Genomic DNA, 12,466 nt, shown 5'->3' with positions numbered 1-12,466 from the left:
GGTGCTATGTGGCCCCTGAGAAGATCAGCAGTAGCTCTTTCTTATCATAGTACGTTAAGCGTGTGAGTTAGAAGCAGCTCAGCCATTGCTCCAACTGGATGGTAAGGATGGGTAAGGATGTAGAAGGGGTAAGTGAGAGCTTTTGCCTTTTTTTTTAATGCAGGACTTCAGAGTCCCTTGGTGTTGTTGTAACAGTGAGGTTGAAATTTTGCAAATTTACTTTTTGTAAGAAAAAATGATAGTTAAGAGGTTGAACAATATGTCCATACATCTAGACCATCTATTAGTGTTTTCTATGAAAATGAGATTAGTCTTAGGTATGTCATTTTGTCACTCAGGCCCCTCAGAGGCTTTGTTGGGCTTTGATTGCATGGAATTGGCACCAAGATTTTGTTCTCCATGAGCCATTTATCTTGTAGCTTTCCTGGGAGTCTCCTCTCCAATGAATTACCAAATTCCCAAGAATCCTGCTCAGTTCTGTGACTAACAAGTTCTCAATGGAAAGTTCTATTTTAAGCTTATTCAAAACATAATTTTTCTGTGAGAAAGTGTAGCTGTTAGTTAATAACCACTGCAATTATACCAAGCAAAATACTCATTAAAAATCTTACTTCTAGTTCCAGGTTTCAGTCATCTACTTTTTTTTTCCCACATATCTGCCATCATTCACATACAAAAAGAAGAGATGCAAAAGAACTACTGCTTTTTAGTGCTTTTTTTTCTTTTTTTTTTAAATTTTCCCACAATTACAGTGGTAAAATCCCTGCATGCATTATTTGAAAAGCTTTCATAGGGTTATGGAAATAGATAACTTTCAAAGTGCTGGTGAGACTTCTTCCAGAGACTTGCATGCAGTTGTGGCCTCCCATGTTTAAGAGTGAGTGAAGAGAAACATCAATGTGGGAGAAAAGCTGTTTAGGTTGAAGGATAATTTTAAAGTATAAATAAAAGTAAAGAATGGGAACAGATTCAACTTGGAAACTGGCAGAGAGGTCACGTGTTTCTGGAAGAACATTTCAGTCTGAATATCGGGAGACATACTGAATGACGGACAGAATACCATTGGCCTTCTAGGCCACAAGGACACGTTGCTGACTCATTGCCAACCTGCTGTCCACCAGGACACCCAGGTCCTTCTCTGCAGAGCTTCCCTCCAGCAGGTCATTACCTAACCTGTACTGATTTGTGTGGTTATTACTCCTCAGGTGTAGGACTCTTCACTTGCCCTTGTTGAACCTCATCAGGTTCCTCTCTCCATTTCTCCAGCCTGTCTGGGTTTTGCTGAATGGCAGCACAGCCTTCTGGTGCATCAGTCTGAATTATAATCACTGAGATGGTCAGTATGGCATCTGCAGAGCTATCAGCACCCACATCCAATATTTTATAGAGCTTGATATTGTGTCAAGTCATTTCTATAATGGCAGTCAGTGTCCAATTCCAAACACTCATCAGTACCTACCTTAATGCTTCCGGCTGCACTGAGCAAGGACAATATTGTGACACTGATTTTAAAACAAAACTCCCCACTGGGATCAATGGGAAAATGTGATTAAAACTGATGGCACAATATGGCTCCAGATTAAAATAATATCTTAGTGAAAACCCTCGTGCTAGCAGATGTTCAAAGAGGGGAAAATCCACTTCATGCCTATAAAACCTGAATAATTTCACTCTATGAGGTGGAGCATGGTGAAGCATGAAAGAGGCAGGGAAGTGCAGTACTCTCCATTCTTCCAGAATCAGTGAGTAGGGCTGACCTCCAGATGCAGACTTCCTCCAGTACTCTGTTGCACTGTAGGCTAGACCTAGTTTCTGTCAACTAACTTTGGCCTGAAGCTGTATCTTATAGCATGCTGCATGGGCTTCTTTTCTTTCTCATCATAGTAGTGATTTACACCACTGTATATTAATAAATATTAACATGTATAAGGATTTCTCTTTGAAAGAATTCCTCTTGCCTCTTGGATTAATTGTGCTAAAAACAGTAATTGTTGTATTTTGAGACTCCAACTTTTAGCTTCAGCTGGAAAACAGAAGAACAAAGATCACTAAAAAAGAAAATCAGAAGGATTAACTTTTTTCCAAAGCTGGATTAGCAGTTTATCCCAAAACTTCAGATGAAATGCCAAGCAGAGACTTTCTTTGAATGAGGCTTGTCCCAGTCTGTCTTTCCACCTGCAGAACTCATGATCACATGGCAAAATGTCTCACTAAAAATAGGAAAGTAGTCTGCTCATAAGCTAGTCTTCAAAAGCTGATGGATCTCTTGTCTCTTTACCAAAAAAATCTCACCAAACAGATTTGACATCTGAATGTTTCTTCATCCTCTTCTTAAGCAGTCTTCCTATGGTCAGCTCTCTCTAAGGCTAAGCGAGGAGTGGGAAAAGTCATACATACAAAATACATACATACAAAAGTCATGACTTTTCCCACCCCTGAGATCTGAATGTGGTGCGTGATATCCCAGACAGAACCATGTGGAAGAGCTGCTACCAATTCATATAGCAGTTTTATTATGATAGGAAAGAAGAAAAAGCATGAAATGCACTCCATTGCCAGGCTAGGGTTGACTGCTGGTGAAGCCAGCACAGTAGTGCCAAGCAGGCCCTGCATTTACAAGAGTGCTTTACCCTCTGTTTATGCATCCTAGTTGTTCTCCTCTTCAAATCACAGCCTTTTCACACCTTCCACCCCCAGAAATTAAGCAAAAAGCATTTATTCTCTCTGGAATATTTCAGATATTTAGCAGATAATTTAATTCTCTGAGAAAGGCATTGACTGCTTCAGAGTGGAGGCCAGACCCTCATTGCAGGCAGACAGGCTCCACTTATTTTCCTGGCTCTTCAGATTTACTACTAACACACTGGCAGGCAGCAGTAGTGCGTATGATGATGTAGTGTTGGAAATAATCCTGGGTTTTAGTAATACCTACACGCTGCCAGACAATTATGTCCAAAGAGCCCAGATTTTCTAGAAGTACTGTCCCACCCTCCCTTCTGTTGGAAGCCCTAATTTCCTCCTTGCCCCTTTTTCCTTGCTGTCAGCCTTATCACGTCTCTTGTGGCCAGATCAAGGATGTTTAAATATAGATTCAAAAATTTCTGAGGGAGGAGTGACTCTGGCAAGGCTTTGTGGGCTGTCTGATCTCACTGAACTCATACTGACTATTCAGGATTTCTTCCAATACTATCTGGCCCTTCTTTAAATATGCCAATGTTTTAGAAATTCAGGAATAAAGCAGTAAACAGATGCAATGAAGCTTCTGAGGTTTTTCCATGCTGGAAAAAAATCTCTCCCTCCCTCTTCTTTTTCTACCTTTTCAACTTAACACTGCCAGACTTACTCACTGAGTATGAAAGTACTCCACGAAACTAGCAGGCTTGGTCCTAACCAATAGTACATTCCAGTATGGGGATATCTGGAAGATCCAATTTCCAGAAAAGGCAAAAAGCAGAGTAATTTTTAAAGTCTGAGTAGAAGTGGATTATGTGAATCTAGCCCTTGTTTCCTTTCTCTAATATTGCCTCGAGGGTTTGTTTCCTTTTGAACAGTCATGACCCTAAAATTATTAGGAGGTATTTTTGATAACTTGAGCCTTTGCTGTAACCTACTCCTCTGTGATCACTTAGAAAGTAAAGCAGTCCTAAGTGCTAGCATGACTGCAAGGGCCCAGTAGAATTACTAACACAGTTGCTGAAAGTTGGGTGAAAATCAAAATCCTGTGTTATTTCCTGAAGTGATCACACATGGTCAATTTTTCTCCAGCACAGGCTACCAGCATCAGTCCCAAGCAACCACTTCAGTCGCAATTATATCCTTAAAATGAACTTTTAACACTTCTTAGGCATTGTGCTGGCCAGTGTTCAAGAGTGGATTTCACCCTGTGGCAGTTTCGAGTAACCAAAGTACTTTTTAACAAAACAATAAATTATGTTTTTCCTTTTTTTTTTTTTTTTTTTTTTTTTTTTTTTTTTTTTTTTCTCTCCCCAGAAAATGAATCGCAGCAGACCTTGTGGGTGGGCACCATTGTGTAGGAGCAGACTGACTACACTATGCAATGGTTAAAAATGAATTCATTTTGGTTAGATTATGGATAAAAAAAATCAGCTGGAGTGCTATAAGTACCAGAATATATCTATAAAGCACAAAGAACATAAAAAAGAAGTACTAAGAGCTGACTCAGAAGACATTTAACTTCTGAAAAAGGAAAGGCTAAAACCGTTGTCACTACCGCAGGGCACTTTTGTCCATGAAAGCAGAAGGTAGTATGCATATGTAATTGTGTAATATTCTAAGATGCATATAGCTCTGCAATATGAAGAAATAAAGAAATAACTTTAAAAGACTGATTGCCTTTGAAGTGTATGAAAATAATGTTAGGAATGATTTAAAATCCTTTATGGGGCCAGTTATCTTCGGGAATAACTAAAAGTCCATTAGTACCTACATGCTATACATTGTATTAAATCAGCTCTCTTCTGCTCTCAAATCTGCCTCATTGTTGGTTTTTTTTTTTTTTTTTTTTTTTTTAGTGTAAAATTCATCCCTAGGCAAAGTACACATACACAGTGTTGAGTTTGCCATCTATTATAACATCCATAACTCAGAACATAAAGCTGTGCATCTGGCCTTGATAGTTGTCTGCAGTGGGGTGAATTTTCCTTTTGCATGCCGTTATACTGAAGCAAGGTGAATGACTGTGTCTCATCAACACTTTCTTCTTCAGCATTTTATTAATAACAAATGAGGGACTCATGAATTCATTCAATTAATTTCTTCTTGGTCTCCTTTTCTTACCTAACAGGATGATCTGTCTCCAAAATGTATATTTTTTACATTTCCATTGGACTGATGACATTTATGTAATTTTTTTTTTTTTTTTTTAATTTGGAATATGGCTATTCGACTTAAAAGTAAAAAGAGATATTGTACATGTGAAGGCAGTGTTAGCACCATTCCCTGCCAGTAAATCCCAGTGCAATGAAAATGAGCAAGGATGGGATCTGCCTTCCTTTGGGGTTATTGCTGAATGTGTCACTGACACACAGAGAGACGCTATACTTCAGCTACCTTGGCTAATATGGACCTTTATTTAAGTTTTGATTCAAATCACCATTTTTTTCCCAACCAATTTAGGGGTTATAATATCTGCTGTTGACCTTCTATTACAACCTGTGAACCATCATGTTTAATGTGAAATTACATCATGTAAGAAATTCCCTTTTGTCCATTATCTTGGTCACTGCCTTGACAGCGCTCTCAAAGAGTCATGGGAGTGTAAATCAGAGATGGGACTAAAAAGTGAGGAACTCAGAAGTAATAGGTGTGAGACTAACATGGTGATTCCTTCTGTTCCTAAGGCCATGGCAGGAATGCAATGAAGAATAGACATTAGGTGTTTCTTCCTGGCACTGTGTCAAGTGCAGAATATTTTATGCAAATTAAAATACCTTGTTCCGAGAAATAATAGATCTGTAGTGATTTCATTCTCATGTTAGAGCGGGAAGGTTTACACTGAAAAGATGGGTTGGCCACAAGTATAACCACTTGTTGAACACAAAAGGAATATCAAGAAGAAATTAATTGTGCGGCATTAGCTAATAAGAAGAAACACATATGCTAAAAGGAGGTCACAGAAAAAAAAAAATGATAGACCATAATTGATTATTGTGTTTTGCTTATCTGGACTTGGAAATTATGGGAGCGAGTGAATGTCACAGTGAGGGAGGTGGAAGTCAAGGTTGAAGGATATAACATATTGTGTGCATGTGTTGCCATGCTTTCTACTGCATAGTCCCAGGCCAGTAGCAGTGTATCTGCTTTTTATATGAAAGCTAGGCGTGTCATTATGAATTTAAGGTGAAGATACAATAGGTACCAGTAAATAGAATGCTGAATACTAGAGGAAGAGGAGGAAAATAGTGCACAGTGACATCTTTGGAAAAGTGGGAGCCTTTACGCAGTGGAATGGAGTTCATCCTTTGGATAGCTCTGTGAGAGCCAAGAGGCACTTCTATTCTGTTTCAGGTGTTTCAGATTACATTGACTCCAATATTTCTTTTTGGAGTATAATCCTAAGCATTATCCTCTCACGTTATGGGGCTCAGCTGCTAGTTGAATGCTTAACTGGGATGCAAGCACTAATTTCACCTGTTTTCTCCATGGAACTTGACAACACAGTAAATTAGGAAGTTCAAGTGAAGCACTGAAGAGGAAGTGATTTTGCAACAACGTATGGGGACTGTCTCATCCATTCCTGAGCTTTGGTACAGGATAGATCATATGGGATTTTCTCCTGAAGTAACAGAAGATAATCAAATCACAGTTGTGTAATGACCTAACACCCTTCCATGAACTTTCCCCTTTGTCTTCACTGACGCTTTGCTTACACTCTTCTCACATGTGTATGTGTCACAAATGAGGTGCTGGGCTCAAACTTTGATCTACATTGTCTGTTTTCATCATCATAGCAAATTGGCTCAAAAGTTAAGGAGTCACCAGTTATTGGGTGGCATAGCAATACATGAGTGTTTCTAATGTCAACTCCTATGGTAGCACAGAGTGTTTTTAAAAGAATAAATATCACTGCAGAAAGTCGATGTAACTGGACTACAGACTTTCTGCCAGACTACTTTGTGTCCCCTCGAGGGATCATATATAAACTATCATATCATATATAAACTATCATATATAAACTAGTGCACGAGTACCAGCAGACAGCTATACTGTTGGCACATCCTGTTCTGAATAGAATGGAAGATCTGCACTTCTAAAAGGACACCTCCGACCTCGTCCTTAAAAAGAGACTGGGGCTTGATAGCTGCTTACTTGTTTCCTAATCCCTCTCAGGACATGGCTGTGAACTGTCCTTATACCTCTTCCTTTAGTTCAGGAAAGAATTACATTGAATTTTTCAAAGATGGTTTCATTTTGCCCTCCCTCCTCCACTGCTGACATGGCTGATTCCCATTGCTCTCCCAGGACTTCCCTCTCTGCTGACAGCTTTGTCCACTTTGTGGAACAGTGATTCAGCTGCCTGAGTAAAGGTAATTCCTTCAGTCTCCTTTGTTAGTTTAACACATAGTCTTAGAAATCAAGGGCATAAATCACATTTTGGTTACAAATCAAAGCATGTGATTCATACCTAGACATTTATAGCCACATAACATCGCAGCGTGGTTAACAAGTAATATTTGGCTATGGGAATTGTGCACCTGCTAAGCAGTAATGTGCTACTAACGTTTTAACAAAAGATCCCAGGGAAAAAAATGCCTCTCTAGGCTAATGGTAAGGCCTGCATTACTGGATTGCACATATGCGGATAGCAGAGTTCACTGAGTGGGAACAAAGCCATTTGTTTTCCCATATTATTGATAATAATTAATAAATAAATTGTTTTCTCATAGCTGCGAGCACGGAGTTGGAAGAATCACTTGGCAAACAAACTGATATTTCAGCTATGATTTGCTGAGAATATTTGCACATTACTCTAGAACAATTGTCCCAGGAGGAGCAATGCTGAGCAACTTGCGTGTTGTGGACAGGTTTGCTGTCTCTGTTGGCCTAAGTTTTAACCTGTTAATTTACTGTATCCACAATCAATATCAGAGAGCCTTTTGAGCAACATGCTTTTCATCAAACAAAGGTTGGGAACTATGGCTTTCCAGTGATGCACTATGCTTATTGCATTAGGGCACACAGCTCTGTATTTGCAGACTTAAAGTGAGAAAAAAGCAGAGATTGCGTACAGAGACCCTGTCTCTGCAAACTAAAACAATAAAAGGAATCCTCCGTTTTAATGATTTAGCGGAGGGTTTTTAGGGTAATATGTTTAGGTTGTGGTTGGACTTGATGATCTTTAAGGTCTTTTCCAACCTGAGCGATTCTATGATTCTATGATTTTGATTTGTTGCTATCTAGACTAAAATAGTTTCCTTAGCTTTATGATCAACTCCAGGGATGTTACTTGACACAGATGCAATGATTCTCAGTGAGGGGTAAAGAGAAGGGACAACTCTTTTACATTACTCCTCCAGAGCTTTCACAAGGATCTCTCCAGTAACCACTACCTCCAAATATTGGTTTGCTAAGCATCTCTGCTTCACAGAGGCATTGATCTAGCCTATGACTTGGTTGCTAACAGGGGGGTTGTGGTAAATCTTTCCACAGAAAGTTCCTGCTGCCATTATCTCATTTTGTGCCATTTTTTTGTGGACACAAGTTGTCTCCGTTAGTTAATTAATGAATTTGTTTGATATTAGGAGAGTGTTTTACTTTCACAATGTCACACAGAAGTGTAGTGAAAGAGATATAAAAACTGCTCTCAGATCAACTTACACATTTGTGTTGTTTACTGTGTTTTTCTGAGGACTGTATGGTACTAAGTCTGAGCTGGCAGTGGCTAATAAGAGTTTTGAGACATTTTTCCTGACCTGAGCCCAGCTAAAATAAAATAAAAACCTTGAAAATATTTAAAAATGATAATCACTACAATTTTTCAAAATTATTTTTTCTCCGCAATTTTAGTTTTAATCAATCTATACTTCAAAGGGAAAAGTGATAAAAGATTAATTTAATTATTTTTATTATTTTTTTTCCGTGAGATTTTCCTTGAAAGTATCCTCTACATTTAGTTATCTGTTCCCATGACTGACTATAGTTCATTCCATTTTCTATGAAAGCTGTTCGTATTGGCTTCAAATTGATCAAAGTGTATGTTGTGAGGTTGCTTCTAGGTGCTCAGCTGTTGCTAGGCTGGAATTGGATGGGGCTCCCTAACTCAGTATCTTAAAAAAACAAATTTTCCTTTCAGCTCCTTGTTCAAGTAGCAGAAAATTAATCCAAGGAACTTTTAATGAAAAGCCATTTTAAATTTAAAATATGAGTAAAAACACTCTGATTGAGAAAATGTTGATTGGCTTTTAGTGCAAGTGTGATTAAACAAATGGTGGAAGTGAGAGAAAGGATTTGGGGATGCATCTGTATGGCAGTTAATTTCAAGCTCTAACTCAAGTGCTGCCTCCAGTTGCCTCTCTGATCATATACAAAGCATTTACTTTCGAAGTGTTGTGCTTCTGACTCAAATTGCACTAAAGGCTAGGGGTCGCATGTTGCCTTCATTCAGTGTCATAGACTGCCCGTTACCAAAGCATGGCATGGCCAATGATGTCAAAGAATGCTACTATGGAGATCCTTTAGCACTTTCTCAACCGTTCTCCCCTGTGTTGAGGAAGATGTAAAGATTCTCCTGCAGTTATTAGTGGAGGACTGTGAAGCTTTGGTTCTGCTACACTGAGAGCAATGGAGGTATCAGAAGTCTCAGAGAACTGGAGGCCATGAGATCAGTGATAAGGCAATGAGTTCATTGGTCTGACCTCCTAAAAAGGTCAATGAATCTTTTTTTGGTAAGTAGGAGACCAATCTTTTTTTGGTAAAAAAGATTTTACCAGATAATGTGCAATTCCTGCCATGAATTTAGAAAAGGGAACAGAAACAATACTTCTCAGTGTTGTTCTGAGCTGTGGCTGCCATTTCTTCTCTGTGGATCATTTGGTTCCCTGAAACTGGCACTACCATAATTGGGTAGCTCACAAATGTGCTTCAGGAGCAACTCAGCAGTTTCCCTGCACAGCTGTGCTCTGAATGCCTTGACTGTAGGCAAGGACTGGAGCCTTCGTGTGCTGATGTAAAGGACTGGATGAAATAGAAGACAATGGAGAATTGGGTCTCCTGTTTTATCAGAGGACTTGAAAATTTTGTGCAACTGGAAAATAAACAGGCAAACAAACAAACAAAAATAACTACACCAAAAATCCCCACCAAACTTCCCCGTCTTTTTTGAAGACATCATACTTAAGCAGTGATTCATCCAATTCTTTGAAGAAGGCACCAAACAGAAGACCAAAGGCAGAATTAATGTGTGAGAGGAACAGAGATGTAGAGCACTGTTGTACAAAGATTCATAGATAATAACTTATGATATCTGGAGAGCACTAATTTAATTTTACTATGGCTAATGAGTTTTGTAGAATTTCTGCTTTAGGCAGCTGTTCCATATCCTTCTCACTTAAAAGAAAAAAAAAAAAGAAAAAAAAGAGCTCAAAAAAAGGAGTCTTTATCCAGACAAAAATTTCCTAGAGTGGGTACTTCCTTGTAGAGTCTCTACTGGCCCCCAATGTTTAAATTCTCCTCAATCAGTAAGCAAATTAAGCACAATGCTATTGAAAATACACAGCGTTTTCTTATACTAGTATGCCAATATATGTATCGTCTTTGTGTTGAATGATCAAAAGCCAGGGACTAAGTTGTATAATTTCATATGGCTTATGATGTCTCTTCAGAACTTTAACTGCTCAATATCACTGTCTTACATACTGAAGAAAATTTCAAATTCTTCAATGATCTTATAGCATTGCAACAAATTAAAACACTCGTGTACCACTTCCTGCTCTCAGGTTTTTTTTTTGTTTTGTTTTGTTTTGTTTTTACTGTGTGAATTCAGTTTCATTTCACTTAAGCAAATGGTTTTCTCCAGTTTTATGTGGATGCAGCAGACAGCAAATGCAAATTTGTTCACTGTCCTCACTCTGGAAAACATAAAAACAGCAATCTCAGAGAAATAGAAGCACTATGCCAAAGAGTTAGGGCTCATTCTCTTCTGGCTGCAAAACTGAGACTGTGGGTACGTACAGCAAAGAATAAGCATGTTCTAAGAAAATGTAAGATCTTATGCACTGTCCTTAGCATATATCCATAAAGACATATTTTTCTGAATAAGTCATAAAAACCTCTGTAATGTTGGTGACGTAAACAAGAGTCTGGTGGTGAACATCATGCTCCAGGGAATCATGCTAACTCAAAGGTATGATTGAGTTACATGGGGCATCCTTTACACTCAGTGAAATGTGATTACTATTTAAATACTAGTAGAGTCAACTACCAAACATGTGGCATCTGATATATTTTTTTATTTATTGGAGAGAATAAATTCAAAGGTGATCTCCTCTTCTCTCTTAAATTATATCAAGTGATAAGATCTAATTGGAGGGATGAGTATTCAGCAGTAATATCTAAATGGTAACATGATGACTCCTTCATGAGATGTCACTGTGTCTACCCAAGTCCCTCCAGCAGCTAGCAAGTAATTCTGATTTGCCAAAGACTAATTTTCACATCAAAAATTTCTATAATGGGTGTAGCTCAGTAGAACTGGTGTACATTGTGGGAAACCTGTATTATGTTGGTAACATCAGCATGGAGAGACATATCAAGCCATCATCAATCTGAGTGGAAACTAGGACCCCGCACCCACATGTTGGTCCTCAACCCAGCAGCTGGCACAGCAAATCTTGCAAGGAAAATGAACAGGTGGATACCAGTGAGGTGGATAGGCATGGAACAGAGAGGACAGCTGTAGAAATCCATTTTTCTTCAATTTTCACCCACTGTCTTTCCAACTACTACTTTTCAAAAGAATTTTTAAGTAACTACTGCTAATACTTCACTCAGGGGAGTGCTAGATTAAATGGTGCTCACAGCTATTCTGAGCTATTTTCCAGATTCATTCTGCCTTTGGAATAAATTGCATGACTTCTCAGGGCATTACAACATGGTGCTGATAATTTTAGCTAAGACACTGCTGTCAGCCTCAACAGCTTCAAAAAATCCAAAACATCTGTCTTGCTCCAATTTATAGGAGGGAGATGAAGTTCTTTTAATATCTGTACACCCGGGTGAGACTAAGAAACAACAGTTCGAATGTTGGTCCAACCAGTTTATTATAAATCCTAATCACGGAGACGGGGAAGGGAAGGAGGGCGATGAAAAAGATAGGAAAGAAGCAAGAATTGCGTAAAGCGGGGGTAGTCAGCACCGGGATCCAGCAGCAGTCCGAAGCAGAAGCGGCAAGGGGGGAAGCAGCAGTGTGGCTGGCCTTGGGCAGCAAGCAGGTAGAAGAAGGAAGTCATGGATCCAATCTGGGAGGAAGCAGCAGGACTCAGGCAGCAGGCCCAGGAGAGTCCGTCAGCATGCAGGAATTCCATAGTGAGGAATCTGATGGCAGATACCTTTGTTCTTCTTCAGTATTGTGATAGAGAGCAGAGCAAAGCCAGGAGGGAAAGAGGCAGGTCACGAGGCTTCTCATGGCAGAAACCTCTTCTTCTTCATGAAGAATCTGTTGCCAGAAAACCTTCAACCTCATGGTTTTCAATTCCTCTTTTATCCTACTTTTTCTCCTGCCTACTTCACATCCCTCGGCGCTTGAGCAAGAGTCATGTGAGTACCCTCTGAGATGGCCATCTTCCTCCAGATAAGCCCACACAAAAGACTGCTTCACAGCTGTTAAGCTGCAGCTTATCTCTCTCTCTCGTTGCCCCTGGCCTTGTCTACCCGTGTCCCTCAGACAAAGGATTTCACAACCCTTGCCCAGGACTTGCCCATCAAAGTTCTCCAGACATAGGATTTCTCA

This window comes from Centrocercus urophasianus, unplaced genomic scaffold, assembly GCF_019232065.1.
Source record: "Centrocercus urophasianus isolate 14NV4802_14NV808 unplaced genomic scaffold, USGS_Curo_1.0 seq_11, whole genome shotgun sequence".
Classification (NCBI taxonomy): domain Eukaryota; kingdom Metazoa; phylum Chordata; class Aves; order Galliformes; family Phasianidae; genus Centrocercus; species Centrocercus urophasianus.
Note: the sequence above shows the minus strand (reverse complement) of the source record.